At 40.2% G+C, this 27,730-nt stretch overlaps 1 long non-coding RNA gene across 4 annotated transcripts in view; it reads right to left on the reverse strand.

The window, feature by feature from the left end:
* The window catches only part of LOC130251535 (uncharacterized), a 93,493-nt gene that overhangs the window by 39,273 nt on the left and 26,490 nt on the right, over positions 1-27,730 (reverse strand). The window contains exons 1-5 of one of the 4 annotated variants that reach the window (XR_008840176.1): positions 9,885-10,442; positions 8,489-8,582; positions 5,701-5,883; positions 2,912-2,993; positions 1,015-1,282 (exon numbers count right to left, since the gene is read on the reverse strand). This is a non-coding gene — a long non-coding RNA (uncharacterized LOC130251535). Of the gene's footprint in view, positions 1-1,014; positions 2,994-5,700; positions 5,884-8,488; positions 8,583-9,884; positions 10,443-27,730 lie in introns of those variants that run through there. The other 3 variants (XR_008840177.1, XR_008840175.1, XR_008840178.1) reach the window with 3 other exon arrangements.

A 27,730-nucleotide genomic window follows, 5' to 3' on the forward strand; every position in this document is an offset into this window, starting at 1 on the left:
AGCCAGTAGGGAGAAAAAGAGGACAGCTAGATCTTAAGTGAGTGAATTTGTCCTCACTTCTCTTTTGAATAAACCACCACCAAATTACACAGTGAGACTGTAGTGCAACCATTCTGAGGCAATTCAGGAAAGGGTTAGGACTCCTGCATGCTCCAGTCTCAGGGGCTCTTTTCCTGTGCAATCAAATGCCTTGCCAGGCTGGTCTTCATGTTATTTCCATCACTAGATGCTCCTTGTGCTCTGCAGGCTCCCTCTAGTTTTTAATTCCAGCCAGGGTTCAAAAAAAGGATTAGATTCTAGTGGAAATCTAGAAATAATCTGTCAATCCCTTTCTTCCTAGAGTTATGAGGAGAAAATGACAGATGCTACTGCTGAGACACAAGCCAGTCTCTGATCTTAGCATATGAAATGTTTTCCTAGGGATCTCCCACAGCCTTTATACAAAGGGTTTTTCAAATTTCGAACCTAAGTTGTGAATAGAAATACTTTTCTAGATTTCCTAGATGGAAAGAAAACCTTACTGTAAATCTCTGATGGCCAATTCATTTTTCTCCCATAGTTCAGCAAAATTCCACCTGAGTGGGGCAGCAGAAAAAAACCCCCAATTTTATCAAAACAAAGCAATGAAATTCTTTTAAAGGTTTAAAAAAATTTTAAAGGGGAGAAACACCTGTATACACTCAAGGAGCCCCAGCTGGGTTAAAGACACAGACTGTGTGCTGTGGAAGCTCAAGCCAAGCAGTGAATGATGAAAAAAAACCCCTCATTTAATTTCTTGGCTTCTGCAGTCTTATCAGAGTGTTCTGCCCAGCAGCAATGAGCCCTGTGAAAAATGTACATCCCCAAGTTCAAATGTGCAGTGTAAAATAATATCTAAAAGAAGTTAATTCCATCACTTGTTCCTTAAATAGTTTTCAGTGCGAGAGATGGTTTTATAATCATGTGTCTGTGATCAGAGACTTTTGGATAGACACCAAATCAAAACATCAGCAAAGAGAATGGGGTGATGTGGAAAACTGATTTATTCATTCAGAGTCAATAAAGTAAGCATGCAGTAGCTGGATTGTAAATAGCCCTGTGGAGAAGATTTATAAGTCTTAACATGGGGAGACAGGTTTATCCCAGTTAAAAGCACATTTTGACTGGAAGAACCCGTCACCATGTTTATAAAAAGGGGCCTTGCATACAAGATGTAACCTTAGGCCTGTGTGAATTTGAAATGGGCAAACAATGTCATCTGCAACCATGTTTTTCATCTCCAAAGTGGAAAGCTAAAATTGACCTGAAAATATAAAGAAGGAAGATAAAAATGCTAAGCAAAATAATTCTAGGCCTCAGCAGGAATATGTACAGTGCTTAAAACTTCCCTTTGCTCCAGATTTCTGTGTTTATAAATCGAAATTATATGTCCAGTGGGGAAAAGGGAAGTAAAACTGTTTCCAAATGAAAAAAGGACAAGTGATTAATTTCTGCTAAAATCATAATTGAAAATACAGAATGTAGACATGCTCTTGGTTTACTCTTGTTTTTATTTGTAACATTTGCTTTGTTGCAGTTAATATGAGACTGAAAAAGAAACCATTTACAGAAACCATTCACCACTATAAATCTTTCAACTATTTGAAAAATAATACACATTGCAGGCTTTCTGCACCCTATAAAATAGAGCTTCATCTTTACCAGGGATAAATGCACTTCCTTCGATTTCCTGATAGAACAAGCCTTTCCAGTATTTCATTTATTAAACAAAAATATCTTTATTGACTGCAGTTATAAACAACTCTGAAGAAACCCTAGTGAAATCTAATGAGGTATTTCCCTTTGCAGCATGACAAGGTTCAAATATGTGCATGTGTGCAGTAAGGAAAATAAAATTGCCTCTGACAACCAGATACCCCAGCGAGCTTCTATCTTTGCAACAAATGTGCTCTAAATTCCAACGTGCTTTGACAATTACCATTTATTTCAATGCATCCTCCCCAGACACTCATTCTGGAGAGCCAAATCCCTGTCTGTGGAAGTCAGAGGGAGGCTTGCCATAGGTATCAGTGCTGGAAAGATTTGATCCTTGCTATGTTTAACAGCAATCAGATGGATGCAGAATGAAAGGAAATGAATGCTTTTACCCCTTGAAGTTCTGAGGACATTGGAAAAGCATATGTCTGGTATTTTTATTTTGGAGCTCTCACATGCTGACAGAATAGCAACTGCCCTTCATGAGTTAGCAAGATGCCTCTTCAAGGCCTTCACAGGCCATTTAGGGGTGCAGACAATTATCTTCCAGTGCAATAAGTCAGATTCTTCTCTCTAGGTATGACATGCCCTTCTGTTAGTAAAATATTGCTCCCAGGAGTTCAGCTGTGCTAGAGACTCTCCTAGGGTTTTGGCTAGACATAGAATGGAGTTCTTGGAATTAAAGATGTGCTGCAAATATAGCCCATTGCACCAAGAAGTGGATAAGGCTTCCTTATGGACAGGAAAAGTTAAAAGCAAAACAGAACTGTTGTGGGCATCTCTGAAAAAGGGGGACTATACTAACAGAGGGTTGTGGGGTGCATGTGAAATGAATCCTTTTGCAATTCAGTCACTCATATGACTCTCATTATCAATAATGAGAAGTTATTAATGATAGTAACAAAGAGATAAGGCAACAAAAAGAAAGATAAGGACAATTGTATTATCATAAGTTATTAAAAAATTAACATATGTTGAAAATAAATAGAGATTCAGATGTTAAATTAATTTAAGCATTTAAGTAGATATCACTGGTCTTCTGAGATGGCTGTGCACATCAGCAGGCTTAGGTCATGGGGTGAAGATAAAGAGTAAACAACCAGATTAATGCCACAGAGCCAGTCACCCTATAACTCTGGGAAGTCATATCAGTGAAGGAGAAATATCACCAACATACCCTCAAGTCTCAGTGACTTTGCTTTGCAGGATCAGCTCCTCACTTCCTCCATGTGACATCCATGACTTGTCACAGCTCAGCACTGCAGGAAAAATTGTGGACATTTCCAGTTAATTCAGAGAACAAACAAAACACAAAAGAACTGTGCTGAAACTGGGAACACCCTTCAGGCAATCCCACAAATTAGATGAATACTAAAGAAAAAATGCTCACTGTACATGGATCACATAATCCTGGGGCAAAGCTGGTTTCCAGTAAGAGAACTTGGATATGTGAGAAGAGGTGAAAATGGAGAAAAATCAGTGATTGCCTTTTAATATAGAAAAAAAAGTTTGAGCAGCCTTTGAAATGCAGTGGTGTGCTGTTGATTCCTATTTCATGGTTTTCATGAAGGGATGGTCCATGTCTCTACTGTTGCTCTACTATTGCTGAGGTGTTGAGACAACAGGTAAAAGGAAAAGTGTGACAACAAAGGAGAGTCTCCCTTTCTCAGAGGTCATGTTAGTACCTCCAAGCAGCTCTTCAGCTGAGGCCTCTGGTATTTTTATTTCTATTCCAGCTGTTCCTCAGAATGATTGGTAGAAAGGTGTTACCCCAAGGAAGGCTAGAATTGCTCCTCCAGCTGTTGGGTTTATTATCTACATTTTAATATGGGCAAAGAGAAGATCTTTTGAAGAGAAGACCTTTTGTGGCACAGCTCCAGCATGTTGGTTCCACCCAGCAGAGTGCAGTGCACTGCACTGCTGGTCCCCTGCACTTATCTCTGACAAGCAATGTAATCACTACAGGCCTGACAACACTTCCCATTTCCTAGAACTTCTCCAGTTTAGAGTAAACCTCTTTTCACAAAGCTAGCAATACAATTAGTAACACTTCCATCAAGTTGTTGCCACCCACAAGGGGGGCAATGAGCTCAGACAGTGGCAGCTCAGAACCACACCAGCTCCTTGTGGTACTTGCAACTTGCTAAAGAACTTTGGTGGGTGAGTTCTGGTTACTCAGACTGACTTCTGCTGTGCAGCTCCCAGAGGGACATTAATAAATGTGCTGTGGATTGGGATGCACTTCACAGGTGTGACAGTAGAGATGCTTTTTCAGAGCAATAAACAGAAATGTTTTCACATAGTCAAAGCAGAGATGAGGAACTGGGTGACAGAAACATTGTGTGACTTGCCCAGGGTCATACAGGAAGATTGTGTCAGGGCTGGAAACTGAATGTGAAATTTCCAGCTCCCAGCTAGCTCATTAATTATTTTATCATCTTCTGCCACAATAGGAAGATTACTGAGAGTGCAGTCATTCCTCACATAACTGCTGGGAATGCTGAATGATTCCAAGTGTACATAAATATGTAGGGAAAGAGTAGATTTGAAATAGACTTGATAAACATTGCATTCGAATCTGTATTTCCTCATCTGTGTGTTCAAGTGGCCTAGCTGTAATGGTACTAACACTGCATATCAAAACCCATCCAAAAACTCTGGAACACTGCCTTCAATATGTTCATATTGTCCTCTGCAGATGGCAATTTCTGTCCTCATAAAACTGTGACTTGTTTTTTACTTATGTGTAGCAACACCCCCTGCCCATGAAAATATCCTCTTATTTCTCATCTTCTACTAAACAAACCACTCAAACAAGTGAGAGCTTGTGGCACTCACCAGCTTTGAAGGTGAAGCAGTTAATGCAGACTCCTACCTTAGCCAGCCTTCAAACTGCTGGTTACTTTGCATTTACTTGATGTTACCACCTTTATATTTTCCTTGCTTTATATTGTTGCCTATGCTTTTTTAAAGGTGAGTCCATTCCAAATGTACTTGGTGGGGCTGTGCTTAACATTTGCCAGTGGTCTGAATAGATTTGAAGTAGATTTGAGGTGTCATAGAAGCAGAAAGGATGAGCATGCTATCTAGTCACACTTTTCTGTGCAGCCCCATACTATAGAATTTCACTTACCAGTTCCATGACACCCACAGTTCTTAATTATTAATTGGGATTTTTGCTAAACCAAACAAAGCCCCACAGCAGGAGCCTTCTAGTTAACTCTCCTACCCAGCCATGTTGTCTCTTGCTTTACCTTTTATAATTGTCTTTGCAGTAAAACAGTAATAAACAATGCACAAAGGCAGAAGAATATCAACTGGAAAAGGGTCACTAAGTAGTTGGACTGTGATATATGATACTCCTGAAAAAAAGTCAAAGCAATTTGGGGAAAAAATGGTATGATGAATTACAGGAAATAGTAAATTACAGAAAAGTGTATTCTCTGCTACTTTTTCATAAATCCCTTGAAACTATTGTCATGAGACGATGATTAGAAATTTCAGTAACACAGTGGTAGAAGCAGCCTGACTCAGAGACTGCATTTTTGGTTTTGTCTGCAAAACTTCCATTGCTGAATGTGTGAAAAGTGCAATATGTGAATTAACATTAATCCATGCAAACAGCAATTAATTCAAACAATGTAATTTATCTTCAGATAAATTATTTGTAACCTCTAAGCCAGGTCCATGGAGCTGAGCTGATATAGAGCTCAAATTTGGCCTTCTATTTTCATTATGAACCACCATTACAGGTAGCTGAATAGAATTGTGTAAATAATTTACACTTTTATAATTTCCCTTCAATCTGCCAATGTTTCCTTGAGCACAGTTTTTTATAGAAACACCCTTAGCACCTTGGCCATCCAAGTATAGCTAGCAGCCAATCTCTCACAATTTACCATGCTTTTATCTCCTGTTGTGCCCTTTTGTAAACAGACAGAGGTTTGCAGTTCAGTATTTACTTACTCGATCTCCATGCAGCAGTGAACTCAAGTCCTTAATGTGCATTTCTGCTTGGAGTGCAAGTCTGCAGTGCTTCATCTATTTACAGGGCACAGATCTCTATCAGAGAGGTGCCTTCTGCATGAGAGTAGATTCCTCATTTTCCCTCTGTTTATTTTTGCCCATCAGGAACTCAGACAGTGCTCCCTAAAATGGACAGAAAGACACCTGTTGATTAACTGGGTTTTCTGACATGCTCCAGGAAAATGAGAAAGGCATATTGATCTTTGGGTTTGCTTTTAAGGCACATTTTGAAATTCTGTGGTTTTGGCTGGCACTGTAGCCTTGGCAGGGGCTTCAACCTGCAAAATTAGAACCTAAAATGTGCCACTTCCCCAGCTCACTGCTGTTCATTGCTCATACCAGGAGAGCTGTGGTTCTCTGATGCAGCAGCTGTCAGCCACCTCAGATTTTCAGCTGCTGTCCTCCAGACCCAGCCCTTACCACCTCCAGCACCAGTTAGATGGCATTCAAGATGATGGCAGCAAGTGTGTGCTCTGTCACACACAAAAAATAATTTTAACACATCTCCTTTTGTAAGGGAAGAGATCTCTGGTGTTTCTCAAAATTCCAACTAGTTCCCATCTTCTCCTGAAACATTTCCCTTCACTGACTCTAGAATTAAATGACTGAGCACACGACAATGTCCACAACAGCATTTCCAAATCTAAGTGCCAATGCTGGGATCCTGGGAGAGGCTGATGGGAATTATGCCCTTAACTTCTCCTCACAGTGAGACATGACCACATAATTTGCATTCCTGCAGCGATCTCACCTCAATTCCATGTCTGTCAGTTGTAGGCAGCAAAACCTCAAATCCAGCACTTCACCCAAGCTTGTGCTATATTTATAATTATATGAAAGTTCTGATTGCAGCCCCTGCCACAGCCTGAGAGTCTCGTATCACCTGATATTTTAACTGTGCTCATGAGTTAGGTCCTAATTTCAAAGCCAGGCAACCAAAGAAATTAAAAGTATAATTTTTTCACAAATGCTTCAGCTGGTTCCCTTTAAAAATGCTGCATGTCTAATAAGGATTATGGTGGGTTGCTATGGGCACCAAAATTTGGAGATGTTGGCCTAAATGACACGGATAAGGAGAAGTGTTTTTTACATGAGCTGTTAAATAAAACTCTTGAGTTTCAATAAATAAACGCATCTATTTAGGAAGTGGTGACAATGTGCAATCTGCAAAAATGGGAAGCCTCAGAGGTGCTGTGGTAATAATGCAGTTACTTGAAGCACATTGAAGATACAAATATCTCTGTGGTTTTTTATTTGCTTCCACTCTTTGAGTCATTCTGAGAAACCAAGTTGTGCACATTCCAGCTATGGTCAAAGCATGATGCACTTCTCACTGAATACAAAAAGCTTTACTCCAGAGGGCTGCAGTGTGGGCTGAGAAAAAGTCTTTTCCAGGCACTGGAAAATGCAGATTTGAAGCACAATGTAATGGAGAACTTTGTTTCATGTGTATAAAAGAAGAAGAAAGGCAAACATTCTTGGCACAAAGAGACAATTAAAAAAATAGGGAAGTGGCTACTCTCAAGACTGAGGCATTTCTGTCATAACATGTGCTGCTGAAGTCACCAGAATGTGGTGGTGGTGATGGTGTGGCTTTGTCCTAGCAGGGGAGAGACTGCTTGAGACTAGTGTTTTAGGTATTTATTACAAAATCATGAGCACAGACAAACCCCTCAGAGGATTAGGGAAATTAGATAATGAAACAACAATTCAAAATAATTTTACATCGCCCAACTTTGAAAATCAAGGAATAGACCCAATGAGATGAATTTCCAGAAGTCCTCAAGAACAAGGTGGCAATGGAAAGGAGCTGATTTGGCCCTAGAAGATTCCAAGACAGGAGAAAAGCAGATACAAATATCTTCAAATAAAGCAAACCACCAAAGCAATCAGCATGGTTTTGTTTATATTGCTTAAATAAAGACTTTTTTTTTTTTTTTTTTTTTTTTTTTTTTTCCTCTGGATTCACTATGAAGCAGCTGTCTGGTGATCAGGATTGTTATAGATCCAGATCTGCACAAAATCAGCTGCCAAATGCTTCCTAATGCCTCAGTTTACTCAAGACCACAAACCACCCCACCATAAATATATCTAAGAATCATGACTAAAATAATCAGCACAAGCAGAGATGCTCATGATCATTTCTGAAAGACAGCATTTTTGTTATGATTTACTGAGGTCCACAGGACCCTTCAAGTTTAGTCAGAGTGTGCACTGGAGGTCTGTCCATGCTCCTGCTCCTTTTCAGCCTTTTTCTAGCTTTCCCAAGAGGAGCTGCTAAACTCTTCCAACCAATCTGACTCTTCCCTCACTTTTCTCTGAGCCATCCATCTTCCAGGTCTGTGCTGATCCCAGAAAGAGCCCAAGGCTGCCATGCAGACCCAGGAACCTGCCTGGGAAGGTCCCACAGGTCATTTAAAAGACCAGCTTGGGGGGTGCCTTTGAGTCCAACAGGAAATTCATTCTTGTGCAGGCAGGTTAATATCCAAATTTGCAGAGCAGCTCAATTCCCCAAACATTACTGGTAGCAGTGCTAAGTACCAGGCAGTGTTTCAGTGGAGAACTGTGAAACCTCTTCAGATAACAAACCCAAGCCTAATTTTGGGCTTGCTGGAGCAGTCCCAAAAGCTGAAATAAAGACCTGACCCCTGTGGCACACACATGTGGCCCATTCCTCTGGCAGCTTGTGGAGGAGAGGGCTGGAGGTATCGAGCATGTCAACACTTACCTAGGTTTGGAGGGCAGGATGCTTTCCCATAATCAGAGGGAAGTGTTGGAATGTGTTGTTGCTATGTTTTTTAAGTCCTTTTGAAACTGTGGCCCTAAGGAAATGAGGAAATACAGAGGATGAGGTTACATTGTTATTATTATTTCACATTTTTTGAACACAGGCTTGTATGGCTGGATTCATATTATATTAGCTTTCTAAATCTTTAAAAACACAGGGCTTATGGTGCACACTCAATACTTTATTCATTAAATTAATGTATTTCTATTTTCAAAAAATTCTGCCTAGCATTCCTTTTTTGCACTCTTCCTCCCTCATATGCCTTGGAATATTCTCATCTGAAAACACACATGTGTAAAGTTTTATAAAATTTAATTTTTGAGTCATAAATCAGTTTTCTGTGCTTTCCTTAATTTTTGACTTGATGTTGACAGCCACTCTCTGACCAGGTTTCCCAACACAGTGAGCAGCCATTGCCTTAAAAACAAGTGGGATCAGTCCCCTCAGGCATCCAAGTGGCTATCCTGTTTTCCAGAGATGTATTTTCCACACAGGAATGTGTTTCCAGGTGCTTCAAGTAAAAAAGGCAAGAAAGGCAATCTCCATGTTTCCCCTGAGACTGGGAACCTGAGCCTACCTCCACATACATCAACTTGCATGATTATCAGGTCTGGTGACTGCAGTGGAATTGTTCCTGAGTTTTGCCACTCTCAGGAAGATCAGAGGAAGGCTTGCTGTTCCCTAAATCCCAGCACAAGAAAGATTATGATATTGAAACTTACAATGACACTGCACTGTCTCTCTCCTTCTGGTGCTTCTTTTTATACAGCTATTAAACCTTTCTACACTGATTTCCAAACCAATATGTATTTATTTACTATGTATGTATTTATTATGTATGTATTTATTTTTAAAAGAAGTTTTGTGTGTGTTTTGTAGTGTATAGTACATAGCAGAAAAGAGTTGAAGAATCACCTTGCTCATGTTAATTAGCCAACCTGGCACTGTTCCTCTTCAATGGAAGACCAGAGCTGGTTGACTGACTTAAAACATTTCAGTGCTGTTGCTGTGTCTTTAGGTAGCTGTAGGGATAAATGGAAATGACAAAATACATCAGGTCTTGCTTCTGACAGCTGGCCTAGGAGTTGTTAGAGATCATCACTTGTCTTCCTCTGATGTACAAGCTGATATGGCAAAAAGCCTTGTCCCCTTGGATATGCCCTTTTCTTCCTTTCTGACTATTGTCTTATCCTCCTGACAGCTGTATTTGTTCTGATTTTACTCCTTTTCTCCCCTCCTCCAGTTGCCAGGATTCTCTTTGCACCACTAGCAAATTTAAGTTTTCTGACAGCTCACCATCCATCCCAGCAGAAACACATTTCTTCAGAAAAATCACCTTTTTCTTCACCTTATTTCACAGATGAGTGAGAGAGTGAAAACTAGTTGACTTCCAGCTGCCATCACAGTATTTCCTCAACAATCCTTGGGCAGGCACTTTTAAAAAAAACACTGTAAATGAAAAAGAAATCGTCAGGAGCATTTCTAGATTTCAAATAACACAAGTCAATGCTCCTGCCCAGCAGAATTTCCTCCATAGTACATAGGAAATTTCCCAGCATCCAGAGGAATCACTTCTGCCTTTAGCTGCTCCTTGAATAGCCACTAAATAAACTCGAGTCATCACTGAGCTGAGCAAAGGGGACAGGCTGAGCAGCACTGGAGTGCAGTGCTCTGCCAAGCACCCTTTACTCTGTGTCACAATGGCCTCTAGTGGATTAGCAGCAATTGACAGACAGCTGTATCATCCACCCCACCTGCATTTCCTTTATGGTTTCCTTCAGAGTAAAGGGAGGACACCACGCTGACACGTGCACCTGCTGAATTAAAGTCAGAGCTGCAGCAGAGTAGAAAGGAAACCACTGTCTTCTCTCTTCTCTTCTTCCCTCTTGCTTTATCAATAGAGGATAACTGGCTTCTCAATGAAAAAGAAAAAATAAATAATTTCTAACAGGCTTATTTGGCTCCTACTGTTTTTAATGTCATTTGATGCAACTTCATTGGTACTGCTTCTTTGGATTTCTTAACAACGAGTACAAATTGAAGAGATGAGGAAAAATTCAAAGGAGAATGTGTTTTGAAGTCAGCAAATGTCTTTCACAATACTGGCTTTTGAAGGTCCACTGTTATGTTTGTGTAATTTATGCTTCCTGCTTCATAGAACACTCTGCCTCATCACTGAAGATTTTGTGCTGCTATTTGTCTGGTAATGGCAGGGCAGGGAAAGCTCTGCCAGACAGTCATCCTGAACTTCTATCTGTTAATCTTCCTTTCAGGAGTCAGCAAGGACTCGTTTTTTAGCAGTGGTTCATCCCTCAGAGGCACATTTGGGCTAAAATGCAAGGTCCAGGGTACAACCAGCAGCATCCCCACCTCCAGAGAGCTGTCACAAGAGTAGCTGAGACTGGGCATAAACAATCTTGAGGAACTGTCTAATATGGGTTAGGGAAAATAATGGCAACTTTTCAGGAAGAAAAGTCACGTGAGCAAGCTCCTCTTTGTCAGGGTCCAGCCTGATCAGCTACTGCAGTGAGGAAGGTTTTTCTCCCCTCAAAATGCAGTATAACATTCCAATATATCATTTACACTGAGAGAAACCTTCTTTTTGTTAAAAAAAAAGGATGCTTTATTATTGGCTTCACTGAGGTCTTTGAAGGCATTAATCAGTCTTCTTGCAAGATAACAATGTGACTGAGAGAAAGGAGAACTAAGCTGCTGCTTATGCCACAGGATGTCTCAGCTTGTTCTTAAAGGTTTGAGGTACAAGCCAAGGTGAAGTATTGTCCTCTGGAGAACCATGTGTGGTCCCTCCTACAGCACTTCCCACAAAGATCAACACCAGGGATTCCTTATGGGCAAACAGACCATGGAATTGGAAGAGGGAGTAACAGCTTCTTTAGGAAGTCTGGAGCTTGGTGTAGTTTATACCTTGTAGGCACACTCAGGTAGAGCTCAGTCTTATGCAAAGAGCACAGTCTTATCCAAACTGCATTGCTCACATTCAGGGAATCACATACAGAAAAAGGCAAGCCCCTAAGGAAAAATGGCTTTTATCCTGGTTTCAGGAGCATGAAAGGGCTAACAGCTCACCAGCAGCTGCTCCTGTTCCACAGTGATGGTGATGGACACAGGGAAGGCAAGATGATTCCACAGCCTCTTCTTCTGGGTAATTTGTCTGGCTTATAAAAGGTGATTTTCACTCCTGTGCAACACACTTAGATGTAGGAACCAGTACAAACACTTCTAGGTTAAGGGTCTGATGTAAGAAACTCCTCACAACAGCTACATTGACAGGGAACATTTTCACAGCCCTAGGTCCTGGGGGAACTTGCTCTAGCAGAGATTTCTTTAGTTCCAGACATCTTGGGAATCCCCAGGAGCACAAGAGGACCCTGGTGTGAGTCAGTGCATGGGGCAGCATCTGCACTCTGCAAAGAAAGCTGCCATGCAACACAACTCCTTCAGACACCTCAGGCTGCTTGCAAATGAGAGAAGATTAACTACTCTGAGCAGTTATGTTCCCATGTTTGGCTGCTTTGCTACTGAGACAAGTTCAGTGCTCTGCTCTACCAAGGAAATAAAAACTAAAGCTTTAATTTTCTATCAGAGGGCCTCCACAGCAAAGAGATAGAAGAGGAGAAACAGAAAACACACAATATAAAGGCAGGTTTGTGTCTTTGCTGAATATTTTCATTGTTTTCCCTGGGAGGCCAGTGGGTTTTTACACACAGCACTAGCACATTTCATTTTGACAACAAGTCAGACTTTCCAAGTCACTACACCTTTCACAACATTCTGCAAACTGTCAGTGTGGTAACTTCCTTAAGTTTAATGAAGTTACCTTATGAAATCTCTTGAGAGAGCTGGCCCAAACCAAAACCAACCAAAAACAACAACATCTACAAAAAAAAATTGCCACTCAAAACTGAGAGGAGTCCCTAATGAAATGTGATACATGCAATCTGGAAAACTTCTGAGAGGAGAAGGAAGAGTTGTGTGCTGACAAATGGTCCAAACTTCTGGCTAAGATTAGGCTGGATTTAGATAACTGGCTCAATTTTCCAGTGGACTGAATGCCTGCTGTCTCCCAGTACTGGCCCTGCAAGCCACAGGTAGATCACTCAGATTGTGAAATCCAGGCACTAAATTTGAAGCTAAATAAAGCTCCAAGACTGATATGCTCTAGAAGACTCAAAGAATTGTTATTTGTAGCCTAAGTCTCTGGGAGGTCTTTTTGCACAGCCCCAGGTCTGTTTCTAAGCACCCATTTAAAAAAATCAGTCAGTCTACTGTTTTTTTGGGATAGCCACAGGATGAACATAAGAGAGATATCTTACCATCCACTGTACAGCTGAAGAAATTCCAGGATAACAGTGACCAAAATGAAAGCATGTCTGTCAGTGAACTAAAAGCAGAGACACCCACTTAGACCAGATTAAAAAAACATATATAATTTAAGGATTAGCAGGCTAGCAGAGTTGGAAGGATTTCAAGCTCTTTACTGAGCTCAGGAGGAAATCTCTTTTAATATTCTGTGTCATTCAGAAGTAGTCAAGGATTAGTGGTTTCAGAGGAACAGGTCAATACTGATGCAGGAAAATGCAGAGGAAGGTCAGCACTGTTTGTCCTGGGTGCTGTGGAAAGAAACAGGTATTGCATCTTTATCTGTACTGTTTGAAGCTGAGTATGTAACAGGAGAGACTCCTTCTGAAAAGCTTTGTTTAAACTGGAACTTAATTTACAGATGTCTATGCTGAGAAAATCTGCTGCCCACTATTTAATGCCTTTTTATGTTCTCTCCCTTTTATTTTTTTTTTCCTGGAACTTTGTGTAATTTATTCCTACACAAAAGATTGTCTGGGGAAATCCACATTTTGATCACTTAAGGACTGATCCTGTGCCTTCAACAACACCAGGTTATGTTTACTAAAATCTAGTTGAAAATTTTTAGCAATGAAGAACTTTAAAACAAAGTCAGTTTTAGGAACAGTACTTGAGGTTGCTAGCAAATTGAATATGGTTTTGGTTTTTGGAGGTCTTCTTTTTTGTTTTCAGTAATGGAAAGAGCAGGGCTTGGTAGGCTGCTTTTTCAGGTCTTTGTGGCTGATTTTGCTGAAATAAAAAAAGTATGTATTTTTCCAGAGAAAAAGAAATTTAATTTCCTGAACAGTTCTATAAGTGATTGCAGATCCTGATCTGGGCTAGAGAAAAGCCCTTTGGACTAGTAAGGCACAAGCAGAGAACTGAGCCATCTTCCTGATAAAGTCCACTCAGACCTTGGCAGGTGGTTTGTGTACCTGGAAAGCAATCCCACACTCCCAAGTTTTTATGTACCAGCAAGTGAAACCAAAAATACCATGGTTCTTTTAAAAGCCTTGTCCTTGCATTTATTCTCTGTTGCAGCAAAAGCTGCTAAGAGGAGGAAGAAGAAGTTAACAGATGAGCAGATGTCAAAAATGGCTTTTGAGAAGGCATCACTGAAGTCCTGATTCTGTGCTGCTGAAATTAGCAGGAACCTAACTGAGGGGGATGGAGATGGAGACATTAAAATCTCTATCAGCAAAGTGAAATTTCACTCTGCTCAGGAGGCAGAGACTTTATCAAATCTGAGGGAAAGGTAAGGGGAAGGACATGGAAGAAATTCTATGAGTTTCTGAGTAAGGTAAAGCCCTCACTTTGCAGCTCTCTATTGCTTGAATCTATCCATTTATTCCATGTAAGAGAAAAACTTTGAGTGAAAAATAGGGTGAGACAGCTTTCACATCTGCAGCCATCTGATGGCAGGTTTGGTCTTCAGCAGCTGCTTTTTGAGGAGCTTAAAGTCCATTCTCAATTTGTAGTCACACATCCTCCTTTTGATGCTTTTCTACAGCAATGACAGCACAGGCACTGAACACTCCTGGCAGCTGGGATGAGTTCCCTTGGCAAGCAGTGAGTGAGATGGCTTTTGTGACCACAGCCATTTCTGTGAGCAGCTTTCTGTGAGTAAAATTTGCTATTTAAGCAGCAATGAAAAGGCTGCCTGTGTACCAGCTGGTTGATATTTGAACAATTAGTCTCTGTATTTATCTCCTTTACTAAACTTGATCATACTGAATATGATGATAAATAAACCCTGATGAAATATTGCCTCATTTGCTAAAAGCTTGTTTTAAGCATAAAAACACTTTTGTCAAGTGCTCTTTAACCATAGGGCTGAACTCCCAAGCTAGCAATATTTAAGAAACTTTCCCTTCCCTTGTTTTTTTTTTTTTTTTAAATCAATATCCACTATTTATCATACTTATTCCCATGGGAAGGACCTAGTTTTATAACTTCAATTTAGCATTAGAAAATCACTGCTTTTGAAGCCAATGTCAAGGCATGACAGAAATGTGACATGATCAAGCTGTTATTTCACAGGACACATAATCATCACAGCAGCAGGATAGCACTGGAAACAAGGCAAAGAAGACAGGAGATAGGTGCCAGGGGGCTATTTGTTATTGTGTGCAAGCTCCCCCATCATGTGGTACAGAGCCCACAGGTACTGCTCTGCTCTCTGTCAGGAGTCCTGCTAGGTAGATGGGACAAAATGTTTCTACTGGGACAAAATCTGACACTCCAAAAACTTATATTCTATTGACTGGCTCCAGACACCTTCAGCTTTCCTATGGTAACTTGTACTTTCCATTTTGCTTTACTAATCCTTTTCTTTTCCTCTTTTGTTATCTGAATGCATCCAGTCCATGATACTGAGATCTGGTGAGATGGATTAATTCAGGAGGACATGAAACTATGTATGGCTGTGTTTATTTGTGTGCAAAAGTCTCTGTCCATAAATTAAAAGCCTCTAAAAGAAGCACGTGCAGACACACGTGCTCTTGCACACACTTAAGATTTTTCACACCCTGTAGAAGAGAATCTCAAGCACTTTACAAATCTTTAAGAGTGCATTGCACTCCCTTAAAATGAGTAATGACTGAGAACACATTTGTAGGACCTTAGTTTGGCCTGCATCACACATCACATTTCTGTGTCTGCTCTAGGAATTACCCAGTGGGATTAAAGAAGTTCATTTAGTCTGGGAGTCAATCTAGCCAGTTACTAGAAGATGATCAATTGGCTCTTTTGACATATAAAGAAATGCAAAGAACCAATATTCTTTATTCCTTCTATTAGTTTTTTAATTATTATTTCTTCTTTGTGTTTCTTGTATTAGCCTTTCTCCTCTAAAAAGAACAGTTCCAACCTTTTCAGTCCTTCCTATTTGGAAGTCTTCCAGTAATCACTGTCCTCCTTTGAATAATGTATGCATGTTCAGCATCAAGTTCAAATTTATTATGATGTGAAGAAAAGATAACATTTATTTAAAAAAAAAAATTGCAAATATATTAATTTGGTATAGAAAGTCAGTATTTACAGGTCATGCTGCTCCCACAGGAGCCATGAACTGAGGGAGTGCAATGTTAGCAGTTGGATGTTGTACAAACCATCACTCTTTCAGAATCAATTCATTAAATACCTAATTGATGACTTTTAAAAATCTGGACCTAAATGTTTGCCTGTAGAGCAACAGAGGGAATATGCAATAGAATCTGAAATAGATTTCCAGTCTTTTCATTCCACTGCTTGCTGTTTCTCCAAAGTGTTTGCAGCTCTGAAAGCCCAGGGACAAGCTCCAACTGAACTCTCTCTCACATGGCAGCACTTGACCATAGAACCACTCTCTTCAGGAAAAAATGAAGGTGGGACATGATGGTCCAATATATCTGAGCCTAAAAAGGCACCTGCTTTTTTTATTAATATTTTTTATCTCAAAAGCACAAATGGAAGACCAGCTCAGTCTTTAAATACTTCCAGGATAGTTCCATTTCATCAGAGTTGGTGGAAAAATTCTTAAAAATAAGTATGGAGATAAAGTGACATATTTATGAGGTGAAAAAATCAGTGGAGAAGCTGTCACAGGGATCTCTGTTCATTAGGCAAGTGTTCTCACGCTCTCATGGCACCTCACATTCAGGCTCACTCTGGGAAAACCCCAATTTGGAATCATGATGCACTCCTGCCTATGACTAGAAATCAGTTTACCAAATCTTACATTCAAGATAAGCCTTTTTTATTGTTCTTCTTGGACTCAAGAGGCCCAAGGGACTTCAGCAGGTGTTTGTTCCACACATGTGAGGAACTCCTTTATATTAAATTTGGAGGGAAAGATCACAATAGAGCCAAAATCAAGACAAAGTCAGGACAAATAAAGCCAAGCTTGACTTACAGGGGAAACATGCTAAGAAAGTTTTAAGTGGTGTAACCCTAAGTGCTAATAACTACACATAAACCAAATTAGAGTAGATTTAAGAAGTTGGGCAGCATAAGGGCTTTGAATGGCTCAGATGAACTTTTGATCTGCTAGACCAAATGAGAAGATACTGCTGTAGACTCTGCATGTAAAAACCATATCTGAATTTTACTCTGCTACAAAGCTGCTCCCTAAAACTACTTTCAATAACAATTCCTCATTCCTGCCCATGTGTGACCACTACTGACCTGCAGTGCAGGAACCATCTGTGTTTTTGTGAGGTACCACTTTGTTCCTGTGGTTTAGAGCTGTGTGTACAGGGTTCTAGGCACCAGGAGAATTGAGGCCATTCAGCATTTCGTGAGACAGAGTGCTGAAAGTGGAAAGTTAGGTTTTTGCCAAATGGCAGATAGTAAATCTATGCTAGAGAAGAAACCCTGCTCTCCTTGTACTCAGAAAACTCTGAAATCAGCCCTTGGTTATGCTACATGCAATGTGCACTAACTTTTGGATACTTTACACTCAAATGCAAAGCAAGATGAGGTAAATATTTATATCCACTGCAGTGCAGAAGTGTGAGTAAACTCCTACCCCAGAATCTGCCTTAATGACCCTTCTCATGTCACTTGACATTTCTTGCCCTATTTCTTCATCCTAAGCACTGCAGATATTCCTTCCCACATCACTTGCATTGGTGTAAATTTGTGATTTGCCACAAAGGTCTGGTGCAGTGAGAGAAGCATCAGTTTCCTCATGCATTTGTCACTCCACTTTCTAGATAGTCTCTGCTTGTAAATTTAAAAGAGGAAAATGACCCTTTATTTTTACTGGGTAAAATGATGGGTAAAGTCAGGGAGCCAAAGGAAGGTCTTATAGGAAAGACCCGTGGGGCAAAAGTAATTTTTTTTTCCTAAGGAAAAATACATCCCTGGGAAATAAGGATTTCAGAGCAGTTTTGTCACTCATAAAGAAAGCGTTCCTTTCTGATGAAAGGTGATCTTTCCAGCAGATGTGCTGTGAGGGTTGGTGAAAAGACTTCATATCTCTCTTACTTAACAGCATTTTAATGTACATGAAGAGGTAAAAAATACATTTTAGATTATAATGACTACATCTTTTTGGATAAAACAGATGGATAAATCCCTTGAGTCTGAGCCTGATCTTCCATCAGATTCACACTGATATCAGCAGAGCTACTTCTGTTTTTTGCCAGAAACACAGCCACATAGCTGTAGCCAGAGGTCTGGAAAAAAACTCCCTGAAAATTTTCAGACAGAAGCTAAATTAATTCTCTGGCCCATATTTCAGTTATCTTAGATTTCACAGTTGTATTTGGATTCCTCTTGCTTTCCATTACTCTTAATGCCCCACAGTTTAGCAGTAAGAGAAACCCTCTGTAGTGCCCTGGCCTGATGTCAGATCTGCCTGGCAGTGCCCTCTCCCTTGTGAAGCACAGGAGCTGAAAGAATGTTGTGGGGATGACAAGACTGGATTTAGCCTTGAGATCAAGGCCATAAAACGAGGGTGAGGCACAAAACTGCAGTCAGTCTATAAAGAGAGGAAAAGCAAGGCTGGGCAAAGAGAGCAGAGGCTGAGGCTGAGCTGAAGGAGCTCACAATGCTCAATGCATTGGTGCCTTGCACGAGTGCAGGGCACCCATGGGCAGCTCCTGGAGGCACAGCTCCCTGCAGGATTACCTGCCCCACCTCCCAGGGCATTCTCAAGCCTAGCTTCCAGCCCTGGACCTAAGTGGATCTCCAGTACTGGACTGGAATAGTTCAGACCATGTAGGAGAGCACTTGTGGGTTCTTTATCCTTACATCACTTCCCTCTTGGCCTGGCATATCCATGTGAGACAGTGCCACAAAATTCTGTTCATCATTTCTGAAGTGGCAAATCTCTGGTAGCTCCACCTGCATACATACACATATCATTTGTAATGAACTCATATTTTCCTATAGCTTCACCATAAATTTAGGTTCACTTTTTTGGCAAGAACTGGAATTTGCATATTGCAGTCTATTTTAGTCTTCTTTTTCTCTATTAACTGTTCCCCTATATGTAAGCTCAGGAGGAGTAAGTTCCACAGCACTCAGGAACTTTTATTTTTATATGAGTGCAATTTCTTACATAATGGTACAACTCAGTAAGAAGAAAAGATTCTTTAAGAAGAAGATAAAAGCTACTGCATAAAAGATTAATTTACACAAATGTTTATCATCTGGAATATCATCTGCCTTTCCATTTTTTAATACTTTCAGTGCAAACAGATGTCTAAGGAATCCCCTTTTTTATATTTTTTCAGCAACATGTTATAGATATTCTATGTGCAGTGAATGGAAGAAAAGCAAAATTGACTTTTGGCAGCTTCAGTCTATCAAGTTCATAAACTTTACCGTGTCTGTCTTGTCCAAGATTAGAGACAACCTGCTCCAAGTCAGTTTCCCATTTGCACTTAATTAGGGAGTTCATTTTAAAGGTCAATGAAAAATAGCAGAGTACGTTTTCATAGTAACTCTCCACACAATAAAATTATTTCTCAGGCACTTGTCCAATTTTCTCTGGAACAAGGGCAGAAATAGTGGGGACACAAAATAGAGTTATTGGATACCTTATCTGGAACTACCCAACACGTTGTCCATTATCCAAGGAACACATAGTACATTCTGGATCTGAGGAAAGAAGCCAAACATTGCATCTTTGCAGACAATTTTCCTATCCACACAGCTTCATTTTCTTTAACAACTGGGACAGATATTTTGGAAATGTTCTGCGAGGTAGGAGACAGTCTGCACAAGGAGCTCCTCAGTATCAACCACACTTACATATATTCAAACTGCTGTGGGTAACAAAGTGCCCTTGTGGGAAAGGCTGGAAGGATACTGGGATTCATGAGGAAGCAGAAGTGAAGGGAGACTTGAACAACACAGTGCTGTTTCACACAGCATCAGGGTGCTGGCATTGTTGGCAGGAGGAGGAGCAGTTGAAATGATGCCCATTAGCCACTTCATAAAGTTCCTCAGAGGCACTTTCAGCATCAACTTACTGTTACCAAGCAGAGAGAGTGACCAGGGTGTGAAGATGTGCCTGAACATCCTCAAGAGTCTAAGGGTGCATTGATCCTGGATTTTGAGCTGATGCCAGCCCTATTTTACAAATTTTCCTGAAGGAAAACTATTTTGTAGAAGGAAAACTATTTGTCTTTTTCCTTAGAAGAAGACATTCCAGCAGTTCTTGGAAAGACAGATTCTACTCACACACCCTGCCAGTAGAAGAAACAACAGAGTGCAGAGACTTGACATGAAGTACCTTGAATTTGATCTGGGTGTGAGGCAAGGAATAAGATAATTTGTACTTTGCCATAACCAGTGACCAAGTGGTTACAGATTCACATACATGGAAGTATGATTTCCTGGAGCAAAATCTGGCCAGGTGGGTACAATCTTCATTTCTCTAGTGTGGTTCTTGCAACCATGAAGAAAAAAGGAACACACTGAGGAAAGCCTATCGATTGTTGGTTAATGAAAAACTTGAGATGGGAGTTTTGGCATTACAGGAGATGTGTTTGACCTGTGCAGAACATGGAATTGCATAGTCACAGAGTGTGTCAGGTTGGAAAGGGCCACAGTGGGTCCTCTGCTGAATCAAGGTCATCCCAGAGCACAGGGCACTGGATTGTGTCCAGATGGATATTCCCAGTGAGACTCCACACTCTTTCTGGGCAGCCTGTTCCAGTGCTCGGTCACCTGCACAGAAAAGTCAATTCATAAATGCCCAGACAACCTGCATAATATCCACATTATTGACTTTTGCTACACTGAACATGCTGCAAACACATTTACTTGCCATTTTAGATAACATTCTTTCCTAAAGAGCTAGTTTTTATGTCATAGAGGGCAAGAATCTTAATTCACTTTGGGCCTCATTTTCTGTCTCTTTACAAAGACCTTAGATATAATTTCCAGTTACCTGGAAGGATATGAAATGTAGAAATAAGCATAACTTGTACCACTGTTTCAGGCTCCTGCCTGACAATGGTTGCTCCAAAATGGAAACACAATCATATACTTTATATACATTTTTATACAGAATATATACTTTATATATATATATATATATATATATATATATAAAATATACTTTATATACAATTATATACAGAAATTCAGCAGCAACGACCTCAAAGATAAACAACCAGGGGACAAAGGCAAATTAATAAACTGTGCCCAGAGGAACTTGGTGATTCCTTTTTTTTTTTCTTTTGGTTTTGTTATTAAATGGAACACAACATAGTAGCTTTATTCAGCACACTGAATCAAGGCAGGCTGTAATAGTTGTAGGTGCTTCCCTAAATCAATTTTCTTTTTTGGCTCAACATAATTCCTCCTGAAGAAAGGAAAAAAGATGTAAAGAGTGGTTCAAACCACCTTGCAATGCTGTATCACATTTCAGATAATTTACACTCTCAGTCATGTCAAGCAAACAGACATTTCAGATTGATCAATGTAGTAATTGGAAAAGCAAGAAAGAACTGGAGGTTATTTTGTCAGCAATAGTGTTCCTTATGAGACTGAACAGTGATGCCTTAAAATGGGATGTATCCAGGGAAAGCAAACTTCCTGAAAATGTTGTAGCCATTACTTTAAAATAATATTATTTAGCCTTCATGCTCTATCCCTTGTGGGCTTTCAATTCCCTAGAAAACCTTCTTTCCAATACATCTTTGATCCTGGTCTCAAAACCCTGACATTTTCATTTTGTGAAGACTGGATATACAATGGACTAGTCAAGAACAGAGCTGGGTGACCCAAATTGGTGCAAATTGGTGCTGCTCTATTGCCCTCCACACTGATCTACAGAAGACAGATCTGGCTGAAAGCCTTGCAAAGCCTGGCTGCTCTGCTTTGCTGCTTCATGTAAACACTTCAGTTTTAGTCTTTGTTCCTGAGGAAATGGAGTTTATGTGATTGTGTTCTCTGAGTGTGTTTGTGGGTGTCAATGCACAAGTGAATATTTTGCTTGTCCTTCCCATCAATTACTTTTGAATCTGGCAGTTCAATCAATAGAAACTGGAGAGGACAGAAGGTCTAAAGGGACAAAATTCCATGCTAGTATTCTTATTGAGGAAAAGCTAATGAGCTGAGTCGTAGCATTCAAAAAATTTGCACTGGCAAGGACTCCTTGGATTTGACTCTGTCAATTCTGGACCTCTCTGAGCCACTTTCTCAGCTAAGCAGCTTTGCCATATCAAAACATGAGCATTCAAATCTTGGATCAACCCTGTTTCAGTGTTTCAGAAGAGCTTGGTAAGCCTGGTTTTCTCTATTTGCATCAGAGCACATGTACACTGATTATCTCATCTAGCTGAATTACTTAATCCTCACCTGGCATTCACAAGCTTAGCACCACCATTGAAGCTGCTCCCTTTTCTTCCAGCTGTTGAGCAGAACAAGATCAGGCACAGCATTTCCCAAGGTTTTATATTCAGTTGCACTCATTCACTTCTGCTCTCACCAAAGTTCTCAGGCAGAGTGAGCAGACAACAAAGGCAAAATTAGAGATAATAATTCACAAACAGCTTCATAAAACTATCCTTATTATTCCTGTATTATTATTCCTGTAAAAAGTAACAGTATAAAATGCTAACTAGTTCACTGCTGAATCTTTGTGACAGATGAAGAGGTCCTTGTAGCAGGGGCTACAAGCATTGCTTAATGGACTGATGTACTTAGCAAAAGTGAAAGAGAACTGTAAAAGAGAACAAAGAAAATTATGTGAGAAAAAAAAAATCTTACCAGTTACCAAATAAATAAATAAATAGTCTTTGTGTTTGTAAAAAAAAAAAAAACAAAAACAAAAAAACACACATCACATCAAACAAACAAAAACCAAGCTGCTGGTTAAGCTTTATTTGATAAATGTGGAATGGGGAAGTTATGGCAAACTACAAAAATGGAAATGAAAGATATTCTTGAGCAAATTATGATCTGGAACTGAACAGTAATCTGGTATGCAAATGATGTACTTATGAGATTCAAAAAGCTGTGGAGAGGAAAGCAATTTTTTTCTTCCCCATTGAAAAGAGAAGAGCAGGTGGAGCTCTTCAGCAGTCCTTTTTATTTACTTCATGAGATAGCTCATGCAAAGAAAAGAAAACACTGAGGGCACCCTGACCCACAAAAGGCTCTTTCCCTGTGTGCAAGGCAGGTCCTTTCTGTGGGAAAGCAGCAGGTAATGACAAACTAAACCTGTGACATTTTCACATCCTGAACTGCTTTGCTGAACTGGGAATCAGCATCCTATGGAAACAACCTTTAGATCACATGTATTCTCTTAACCTATGGGCACCATTAAGCCTGAAGCACAAATTAGTCCTCTTGTGATGCCTGTCTGACCAGGAAATAGGTGTGCACTGGCCAGACTGTGATCCCCTCTATTGAAACTTACTCCTCTACTGATTTAAATAAAATTTGAACAGACCTTTTTCTTGCACAGCAAGACTTGCTGACTGCTCATGGTGACCTCATCCATCTGGCAGACAGTTAAAACTTTTTAAAGGGCTACCAGAATAATTTTATGAGGTTGTTTGTGAATTAGCACCACTGCTTTGCCCTTTGCCCTCTGGTGTCCTATTTAGCTTGGGTATCCTGTTAAGTGTTGGACAAAAGAAGATCAAATCAGGAGAAAACCCTGGGAAGTGCTGTGCATGCCTGTCCTGCTTTCTACAGTCACAGGTCTCCTGGTTGTTAAAGCTTTGTGCATGGGGCTATGCCTGTTAACACCAGAAAAAGGTGTAGTCCCTTAAATCATGATGCAAAGTTTGTGGACACAAATTTTCCTGTACCTCTTGACACAAACACAGGTACAGAGAAAAAACATGTGATCCATACTGGGATGTGTCAGGTAAGTTAACTGAGCCACTTTTTATCCATAGGTAATCAGTACTTTTACAGAAGATTCATTGTTCTCACTGTCCAGAAAGAGAAATTGAGACAGAGGAAGCTGAAATGACTTGTTCAGCTCAGTCTGTATGCAAGCAGTTCCTATTTCAGAAAGAACAAAAAGTTTGAAAATAAAACTGAATGCAAACAAACTGCAGAAAAAGCATTCTGTATCTCTTTTAAAAATAAATAAAAGCTTCAGAGCTTATTGGACAGCTAGACATTCTTAGGATGAGGAAGGTACAGGTGATGCAGGTGTTTGCCTCACCTGAGCTGAGTGCTGAGAAACCTCAGGTCACCTCTTAATTTTGCTCCTGATTTTCTGGATAGCTTTAAGAACCTATATGTGTTCAGCTCTGCAAACAGGGTTTGAAATTAAAGGCCCCAAAATACTCAACAATGAGAGTTTTCAGCACCCTGAACCTCAGCCCTGCTCAGGTGTAATGGACATAGTTACACTGCTGTGCCTCACAGTCATAGCAAGGTCAAATATATTAAAATATATTTTTTAACCTTAGATTTGAAACCTATAAGGAATTTTGCATTGATAAGAAATTTGTAGGAGTGAAGGTACAGTTTTCCAGTTAGCCAGCCATGGTTGGATTTCTAAGGATCCTTCTTCAGCAAATATTTAAATACACATTAACAATGCAGGGGTGCTTTGCTGAGCACCTGAGGAAAAAAAATAAGAACATTTGTTCAGATAACCCAAATTACTTGAAATAGCAAAACTGAACTATTAATTGTCAAGTTTGGTGGACAAACTTTCATGCAAGATGTCCAATGCTCCCAGGAAGAGGAAGAAAACAGACTGTTTCCTGTTGTGGTTGTCCTTGCAAAGCAATGCAAATGCTGTAACAAAGATGATAGCTTGCATAGCAAAACACATTGCACAGCAAAATAGACTCAGTTCTGCAGGAAATCTCTGAGATTCTCTGAAAGGTCTGTTTAGATGAGAAAAGATAGGGCTTGAGTGAGTTAAAAATACACTGTGGAATGCAATCAGTGCAATGTTATTCATTTTGATATTAAACGAGATTTATTTGACAGTAACACCATATGCTCAGGGGTGCTGTCCACAAGATGACAATTCCATTTTGTAACAACTGTTGAAGTTCAAAAATTGTTTTCATTCAGCTTTGGAATAAAAACAAAAAAGCCTTTCAGATCTTTCTGGAATGGAATTGCACTGAAATGGTTGATTTCAGATAAAAAACCCAGCCTTGTCTTTTGTAAGGACTTTTTGCTTCTAATGGGTTCCTTGGTCACCCAAAGGAGGACAGGAGGAAATGGTCTCAAATTACAGTAGAGGAAGTTTAATTGGATATTAGTGAACAATTCTTCACTGAAAGGATTGTGGAGCACTGGAATGGGCTGCCCAGGGGAGTGGTGGATTCACTGTCCCTGGAGTTATTTAAAGGATGTGCAGATGTGGTGCTTACAGACATGGTTTAGTGGTGGTGGCCTCGGCACTTCTGGATTAATGGTTGGATTCAATGATCCCAAAGGTATTTTCCAACCCAAACAATTCCATGATTTTCAGGGGCAGGACCTTGGAAGAAGACTGGAAGAGCTGGGGCATGGATAATCTGTGAATTTTCAGAGTCCCTGATACTATTCAGGAGCATTGCTTGGTGAAGTGCCAACCTGCTGAAAACATTTCTATCAGCACTAATATTTGGTTCTTGATACAACTAAGTTTTTTTGCATTGATTAGGCATGATTGTAGTATGCAAGCTTTGTAGAGGCTGAGACAGGAACCCTTTTCTGATGGGCAGAAACAGGATTTTGGCAACAGGAGAGCTCTGGAAGCAGCTGCAGTGAACATGGCAAAAGTTGGGTGCTACTGCTAAAATGTCCAGCATTGAATGTCTCACAGTGTCAGTGCTCAAAACCATCAGGATAGTTTCAGAATTCAGTGGATTAGAGGGATCAAGTCTTTTATTGACTCCACCTGAGGTTTTCTTATACATCAATTGTAGACAATTGAAAATCAATTAAGAATCAATTGAGAAATGTCAGTACAAAAACATACAAATACCATCTTCCCATTAAAAAATGTGGCAAAATACTTTTTTTCTCATAGATAGTTGAAAATCTGGGGTTTTATCCAAAACACCAGCAATTGTAAAAACTTCAGGGCTGGGGAGCATTGGAAAGAAGAAAGCTTCAATTAGGAAATTAGTTTCAATTAGGAAAATTGTCTGCTATGACATCTTGTGGGGATTGGTTGCCCCAGGTATTGATTCATGTGAAAGGATGAGCACATTCCCAACTGGCTGACATTGTGCATCCCTCCTAACCTGCAGGCACTCCCTGTCTTGAAGGAAGGATGTCATGGTGCATTGTGGCAGTTCTCCCTGAGGATGATCCTGGAGGAAGTGTTTAGCTGGGGCTTCTAAATCCTTGAGAAGACTGAGGCAGACAATTACTGTTCCTGTGAGCTGACAGTAACATTTCTTAGGAAAAAAAAAACCTTTAGCAGAAAGTATGCATTGTGACCCAAAAAAAAAAAAAAAAAAAAAAAAAAAAAGTTTAACATAAAATCCCCTACAAAAAAAAAAAAAAAAAAAAGTTTGACAGGAATGACCCTTTTTAACCAGTTCTGCAAATAACTGGAAGGGCCTTTCCTGCAGGACTGTGCCCTTCCCCACCTCTCTGCTGCTCAGTCAGACACAGGGCTGACTGTGTTTCCCAGAGCACACACACAGGCACACACACTGCCAAGTTTTTAGCCAGACCAGTTTGACACTCTTGGCTCTGGCTGTCTCAAAATTGGGCACATATGGTTAATAGGCAGCAGCACCAGGGGAAGAGTGGTACTTGCTTTGAACTGGCAGGTGACAGCAGCAGAAGTATTTGGCAAGAAAAGCCCCTTGTGGTGGTCTTGTGTGTGTGTGTGTGTTTTAACACTGTGTTCAGTTTCCCAGCAAAGCCACAGGCAGAGGATGATGCCTGCACAGCCACCACAGCCTGCTCCTCCCTGGCAGGGAGCTGGGATAATGCCTGGCCCAAGGGCATCAGGCAGAGAGAGGACATGCCACCAGTACCCAAGGAATCCAGCCCTTGCAGGTGCAGAGAAGGTGTGAAATTACAGTTTGGCTGGTGGAGAATGGGTGCATGTGTCCCCTCAAACTGCCTAATAAATACAGTCATCCAATAAAGAGGAATTAATAATAATTATTCATTAACCAATCAGGTACTAAAAAATTACTCATTTAAGACAATCACTGTTACTTCCTCAGCTTTTCACTTCACTGCTGCTTATGCAAGTAAAAACAACAAACTAAATGGAGACCTTATGGGCACCAGGGACCTATTAATGCCACGTGACTTCCTCCCAGGCTTCCATGAAAATAACTGTATTATAATGGTCTGTGATATTAATATCAGCTTTGGGAAAGTTAGGCAGCAGCTCCATAGGGAAGGATGTAGCATGAGCAAGCACCCTGGAATGTGCAGTATTTGACAGAAGAGAAGTGGTATCTTTTTATAAGTTGCATCTCTTCTTGCTATTGAAACAGGAAAGTCAGCTAGAAAAATACAATTGCCTGAGGGAATCTGTGCAATTTTTTTGGAAGATACATTTCCAGTATCTGTTGGAATAAACTTCAGAGCCTCCCTGCTTTTAATGCATTTATCAATCTACAGATTAAGTCTAAGGATTAAATTCTGAGCTGAATTTGGGGTCCTAAATTTATTTGGAGTTCACTTTTCAGGTTTTGCTCTCTCAGAGCTTAAATAATCTGAAGGATTGGCTTTTAATCTCATGGCTGTATGGAAGCCCATGAGATTTTTGCTGCAGAGTATGTGGCTGGGAAGAAGCAATACTTCTGCAGATATAACTGCTAAACTATGTGAGGACTGCTTCACAAGAAGAAATTATTTTGCTTCTTAGGCTGGCCTGACTGGTTTCTGCTATTTCAAGCTGCACCTTGCACTGAGACATGCAAGGGATGGAATTTA

Source organism: Oenanthe melanoleuca, chromosome 3, assembly GCF_029582105.1.
Source record: "Oenanthe melanoleuca isolate GR-GAL-2019-014 chromosome 3, OMel1.0, whole genome shotgun sequence".
Taxonomy (NCBI): domain Eukaryota; kingdom Metazoa; phylum Chordata; class Aves; order Passeriformes; family Muscicapidae; genus Oenanthe; species Oenanthe melanoleuca.